At 47.9% G+C, this 6,377-nt stretch overlaps 1 non-coding gene across 1 annotated transcript; it reads right to left on the bottom strand.

Moving 5' to 3' along the window:
- Nucleotides 1-4,984: 4,984 nt before the first annotated feature.
- Nucleotides 4,985-5,098, bottom strand: LOC137320294 (U5 spliceosomal RNA). The gene has a single exon (XR_010962455.1). It is a non-coding gene; the product is annotated as a U5 spliceosomal RNA (small nuclear RNA).
- Between the last annotated feature and the right edge of the window lie 1,279 nt (nt 5,099-6,377).

Raw genomic sequence — 6,377 nt, 5'->3', positions numbered from 1 at the left:
TTCCAGATGACACAAATCTTGGAACTGTAGTAAACAGTGTGAGGATAGAAGCAGACTTCAGGAGAGAAAGGGTAGAGAGTGGTTAGACACCCAAGGGGCAATGGGAGTATAGAGCATGGTAGGAGGCTGGGAAATGGTGTGAGGTGTGATGTTTGATCAGGGTAAGAGGCCGGGAGAAGGGGAGCATAGTAACAGGCCGGAGGAGAGCTCGAGGAGCTGGTGGGGGAGGGGGGTAGTGTCTTTTTTATTTCAAAAAAATACATTGAAATCAATGTTGAGTCCAGCAGGTTGTAAAGAGCCTAATCGAAAGATGAGGTGCTGTTCGTTGAGCTTCATTGGAATAGTGTAAGAGGCCGATGACAGAGAGGTCAGAGTGGCAGTAGGACAGGGAATTAAAATGGCAAGCAACCGGCAGGTCAGGGTCACGCTTGTGGACTGAGGGAAGGTGTTCAGCAAAGCAATCACCCAATATGGGTCTGGTCTTCCCAATGTAGTGGAGACCACATCGTGAGCAGTGAATACAGGATGCTAAAGTGAAAGTACCTGCCCAAACCGCAGACACAGCTATGCACAGGCAGCGAGAGGCGAGGTGATAAAGGAGAAGAGAGCAGCAGTTGTGGCTGCCCCAAAGGAGGCCAGATCCCTCCCCACTGCCGTGGACCCCGTGAAGGAGCCAAAGACAAGGAGGAGGACAAAGAACAGGAAGTGAGCGTCGAGGAAACCGACCAAATCCCGACACTCAGCCCCGAGACTCTCCCTGAGCACCAGAGCCGATGGAAAGTGAGCCAGCGGCAGAAGAAGGTTGGACGGCACAGCAAAAGAAAAAGAAGTCCCGAAAATCGGAGGAACTGACGGCCAAAGGTGGAACCAGCAGCAACAGGTGCTTAGAGCCACCAACAGACGACAGTGGCTGCTCCTCAGCTGACGAAAAAGGAAAAGGGGAGAGTCCCACCTACCCTCAAAGGAATAGGCAAAACACAACTGTAACCAGTGACACAGACAGCAGGCTCCAGCTCCAGGAATTTGGCAGCTCCAGGGTACCAGGGGCAGCAAAATAGTCCAGCACACCGCAACTCCAGGACGCTGGGAGAAGCGACATGGAGAGCGAAGTCCCCCAACTCCGGGCAACAGGGCGAAGTGACATGGAGAACAATGTCCCCCATCTCTGGGCAACCGGGAGCAGCACAACAGTCGCAGAGAACGAACCACCGGCAAAGGCCGAGGAACCGAACCTGGTCATGGATCTCACAGACGCACCACCCCACGAGACCCCGTCGACAACCCCCAGCGCGGACACTCCTCCAACGGAGGACAGACCTCATTCCTCAGCCCTTGGACTGTCCAGAAGCTCGTGCACACCACACAAATGCAGAATCAGGACCAATGGATGGAAATGGAGAGTAATGTAGAACCCGGACTAATGTAATTATAGGACCTTAATGTTTGTCCTTTTAGTATTTTTAAAATGGCTTTAAAATTTGTATCCATAAACATGCATTGTGTTAAATCGACTACGCAATGCGCTGCGACCCTGAACTACCTGTCCAGGGTCAAGAGGGACCTGCTGTTCTTGCAGGAATGTGGAATCCCGCACCTCAGCAACTATCGGCAGTGGTCATGCATGTGGACCCCAAGCGTGGATCCGATCGGGCAGTTCCCCAACCAGACAGTCGATGCCATTTGGCAGAACGTCTCGTCGCCAGAACTGACCAACAGGCACCAGTAGCTTGGGTGGTGGTGAGAAGGGCCCTCCCAGTGTGGTCTTTCCAAAACAAACGGAATCACAGCGCCACCGCGAGCCGCCCTCGAGGCTGCGGCAGGGTCGAGAGCGTCATCCACGTCTTCATGGATTGCCCCTTCGTGCAGAAGGTGTGGAGTGAGATGCATTGGTATCTGTCCCGGTTCATCCCAAACAGCTCGGTAACACAAGACGCTGCGTTCTACGGGCTGTTCCCCGAAACACATACAGAGACAGATATCAACTGCTGCTGGAAGACCATCAACTCCGTGAAGGAGACCCTTTGGTCCACCCGAAACCTGTTGGTCTTCCAGCTGAAGGAGCTGCCCAAGAACAAGTGTTGCCGATTGGCACACTCCAAGGTCCAGGAGTACATGCTGCGGGACGCACTGAAGCATGGTGAGGCCTACACAAAGGCTGTATGGGGAAAGGCCACCGTGTAAGGCCACCCCACCTTGTATTGTACAGAATGTATTATAAGATATGTACTCTGTTTTGAATTGTAATGATGGGATCGGAGGTTGTATGATCCATATTGTATTATTTTGAATTGTAATTGCGCATTTACATTGAACGGTGTGTATCCTTAAATTTCATGAAATAAGGTATATTTTGAAATTTAAAAAAAGAATTTAATGTGATACAAAACCCCAGTTTATACCCTTAAGGGGCAAGAGCTCTACTTGCAAAAAAAAACAGGCATGGACGATAAAAGAGTTAAGGGACAACATAAAACTAAAAGAAAAAGCATACAAAAATGAAAAAAAAAGCACAGATCCTGGTGACTGGGAGAGATACAAAGAACATCAAAGGGTGACAAAACGGACAGTAAGAGCTACAAAAAGGGAGAATGAAAAGAAACTTGCAAGGGATATCAAAATCAACACAAAGAATTTTTACAATTCTATTCGGAAAAAGAGGGTGGTCAAGAGCAATGTGGGCCCCTCAAAAACTGATAATGGTGATATTGTAAATGAAAATAAGGAAATGGTGGACATGTTAAGTAATTATTTTGCGTCAGTATTTACAATAGAGGAAGAGGATAGCATGCCACATACCCCAAGGAAACTAATTTTTAAACAGGGATGGGGACTCACCATAATTAACGTAAGCAAATTGACAGGAATGAAGAAAATAATGACACTAAAGAGTGACAAATCCCAAGGACCAGGTGCTTTCCATCCCAGGATTGTAAAGGAAGTAGGTGAGAACATTGCAGATGCCCGAACTATAATCTTCCAAAGTCCTCTTGATTCAGGTACTGTTCCTTTAGATTGGAAAATTGCATGTTACTCCTCTATTGAAGAAAGGTGAGAGAGGGAAACCAAGGAATTATGGACCAGTTAGCCTAACATCTGTTGTCGGGAAATTACTAGAGTCTATAATTAAGGATAGAGTGACATAACAACTTGAAAAATTTCAGCTGATCAGACAGAGCCAGCATGGATTTGTGAAGGGTGGGTCATGCCTGACGAACCTGATTGAATTTTTTGAAGAGGTGACTAAAGTAGTGGACAGGGGAATGTCTATGGATGTTGTTTATGTGGACTTCCAGAAGGCATTCGATAAAGTCCCTCATAAGAGACTGTTAGCTGAAGTTGAAGCTCGTTGAATTGAGGATAAATTGTTGACCCGATTAGGAAATTTGTTGAGGGGCAGGAAACAGAGAGTTGGGAAAATTGGCAGGTACTCAAATTGGCAGGATGTGACTAGTGTTGTCCCACTGGGATCTGTGTTGGGACCTCAACTATGCACTGTATTTATTAATGACTTAGATGATGGGATAGAGCCAGCACTTAAAGCCAGCCACTTAAAGCCAGCAGACCGATACTTAAAAGGGCATTTTACCTCATTGAGATACTTGAGGTACTTAATAGATCATGTATTACAACATTAAAATGAATTTAACCTTACCTGTTCGGGTTTCTCATCACTTCCGAATCACACGTAAGCTGAAAGCAGGAGAGAAGGGCCGGATCCATGAGGTGAGTGCCTTTATTGCACTGTTTGTGGGCCCGGAGGAGCAGGAATGCTTCATCCAAGCCCAACAAGCTCACCTGGAACCCCGTGATCAAACGAGCCCCCCTCTCCCCGATACTAGACAACCCCCACGCCCCACCCCCGCACCATTGTGGACCCCCACCTAACTCAGACTCTTCACCCAACCTCCAGCGGCCTCAGGTCTCCAAGTCCCAGCCCCCCAATCTCCTCCCCGGCCCCCTGACCTCCTACCTGACCGCCCAAATGTTCTTCCCGGCCTCCGGGATTTTACCCAGCCCCCCGTATGATCTCTTTTCCAACCTTCCGATCTTCATCCTGACTCCCCAATCTTCTTTCCAGCCCCCAACCTTCTTCCCGGCCCCCCGACCTTCGTCCCGGCCCCCGACCTTCTTCCCGACCCACGACCTTCCTCCTTGGCCCCATCGATATTCTTCCTGGCCCCCAACCTTCTTCCACGGCCCACCGATTTTCCTCCCGTCCCTCCGATCTTCATTCACAATGAGTGAAATACAGGCACTTTTAAAACAAATAATATCTTAACAAACAATAAATTCAACCACAACAACAACTTACATTTATATAGTGCCTTTAACTTAGGAAAACGTCTCTATGGGCTTCGCAGGAGCGTAAACAGACAATAATAGACACCAAGTCAAAGAAGGAGACAATTGGACAAGTGACCAAAAGCTTGGTCAAAGAGGTAAGTTTAAAGGAGCGCCTTAAAAGAGGAGAGAGTTGAAGAGGTTTATGGAGAGAATTCCAGAGCGCAAAAGGCCAGAGTTGGAGCAACGCAGAGTTCCCGGAGGATTGTATATTTGGAGGAAGTTATGGTGATAGGGAGTGGGCGAGGATGAGAATTTAATGTCATCTTCAAACTCCACCTCAGCATCACCACACTCGACTTTTATAACTCCTCCAGCCTCACATCTCATCCTGCACTGTGACTCCAATCTCTGTGCATCACCCCTCTCCCTCTGCCCCACCATTCGTGCATCAGCCCTACTAAAATCAGTTTTACAGCACAGGAGGCCACCACCCAGCCCATCTACGCCAATTATTTGAGACACGCACGACTTAGTCCCAAAAATGTAAATATATAACATATTGCACTTCCAGAATTTATCCAAAACCCAAGCACTTGCCAGCCTGAGTAATGAACCTTTGGCCACCTCATCACAATAACAATCAGGGCACACCTGCTACATATTCACAACTAAAGATAAATCTTTCTTTTAGCAATAACTCAGCCCTACAAAAGCAAGGCATCAAAAAATTATTTAAAACTCCAAACACTCCTCTCCACGGAAATCTTTAGCAAAAGGCGAAAGATTTATACGATCTGAAGAGAAAACAGAGTAATGTAAGGACTCAACCTCAGCTCATTGCTCCTAAGCGATGACATACCTCTTTAACATTGTACTAAGACGCTAGAACTAAGATCCAGAGAAAACATATTACCACAGATCAACACAGCAAGTGGAAATGTAATGACAATCTTCAATCTCCGTGAAAGCTACAGTCAAACCTGAAGTTTATTTTGCCTTTTTGCAAAGTACTATGTAGAACATTATGGGTATGTAAATGAGCTCTGAGCTTTGTGGAGGCTGGGTTTACAGTGACGTGTACAATAAAAGGTGTCGCTGTGGGAACCCGTATGGGTCCTAGCTATGCCTGCCTTTTTGTGGGATATGTGGAACATTCCTTGTTCCAGTCCTGCTCAGGTCCCCTCCCTCACCTCTTTTTCCGATACATTGATGACTGTATCGGAGCAGCTTCATGCTTTTACCCCGAACTGGAAAATTTCATCAACTATGCTTCCAATTTCCACCCTTCCCTCGCCTTCACATGGTCCATCTCTGACTCTTCCCTTGCCTTCCTCAACTTCCTTATCTCCATTTCTGGGGTTAGACTGTCAACCAATATCTATTATAAGCCCACCGACTCCCACAGCTACCTTCATTACACTTCCTCCCAACCCGCTTCCTGTAAGGATTATATTCCCATCTCCAAGCTTCTCTGTCTCTGTCACATCTGTTCTGACGATGCCACCTTCCACACCAGTGCTTCCGATACATCTTCCTTTTTCCTCAACTGAGGAATCCCCTCCACTGTAGTTGACAGGGTCCTCGACCGTGTCCGTCCTATTCCCCGCACTTCGGCCCTCACCCCTTCCCCTCCCTCCCAGACCATGATAGGGACCAATTATACTCACCTTCCTCCCCACCAGCCTCCACGTTCAACATATCATCCTCCACCATTTCCGTCATTTCCAGCGCGATCCCACCATCAAACATTTCTTCCCCTTCCCTCTCCTTTCAGCAATCCAAAGGGATTGCTCCCTGCGCGACACCCTGGTCCACTCTTCCAACACCCGCTCTCCTCCCCATGGCACCTTCCCGTGCCAGCGCAGGAGATGCAACACCTGCCTTTCACCTCTTCCATTCCCACCGCCCAGGGCCCCAAACACTCCTTCCAGGTGAAACAGCGATTTACTTGTCCTTCTTTCAATTCAGGAAACTGTATTCGCTGCTCACACTGCAGTCTCACCTGGAGTACTGCGTACAGTTCTGGTGCCCTTATTTAAGGAAGGACATACTTACACTGGAGGCAGTTCAGAGAAGGTTCACTAGGTTGATTC

The sequence above is a fragment of the Heptranchias perlo genome, chromosome 3 (genome assembly GCF_035084215.1).
Source record: "Heptranchias perlo isolate sHepPer1 chromosome 3, sHepPer1.hap1, whole genome shotgun sequence".
Classification (NCBI taxonomy): Eukaryota; Metazoa; Chordata; class Chondrichthyes; order Hexanchiformes; family Hexanchidae; genus Heptranchias; species Heptranchias perlo.
The sequence above is the reverse complement of the archived record's forward strand: the minus strand, read 5'-3'. Positions and strand labels throughout refer to the sequence as shown.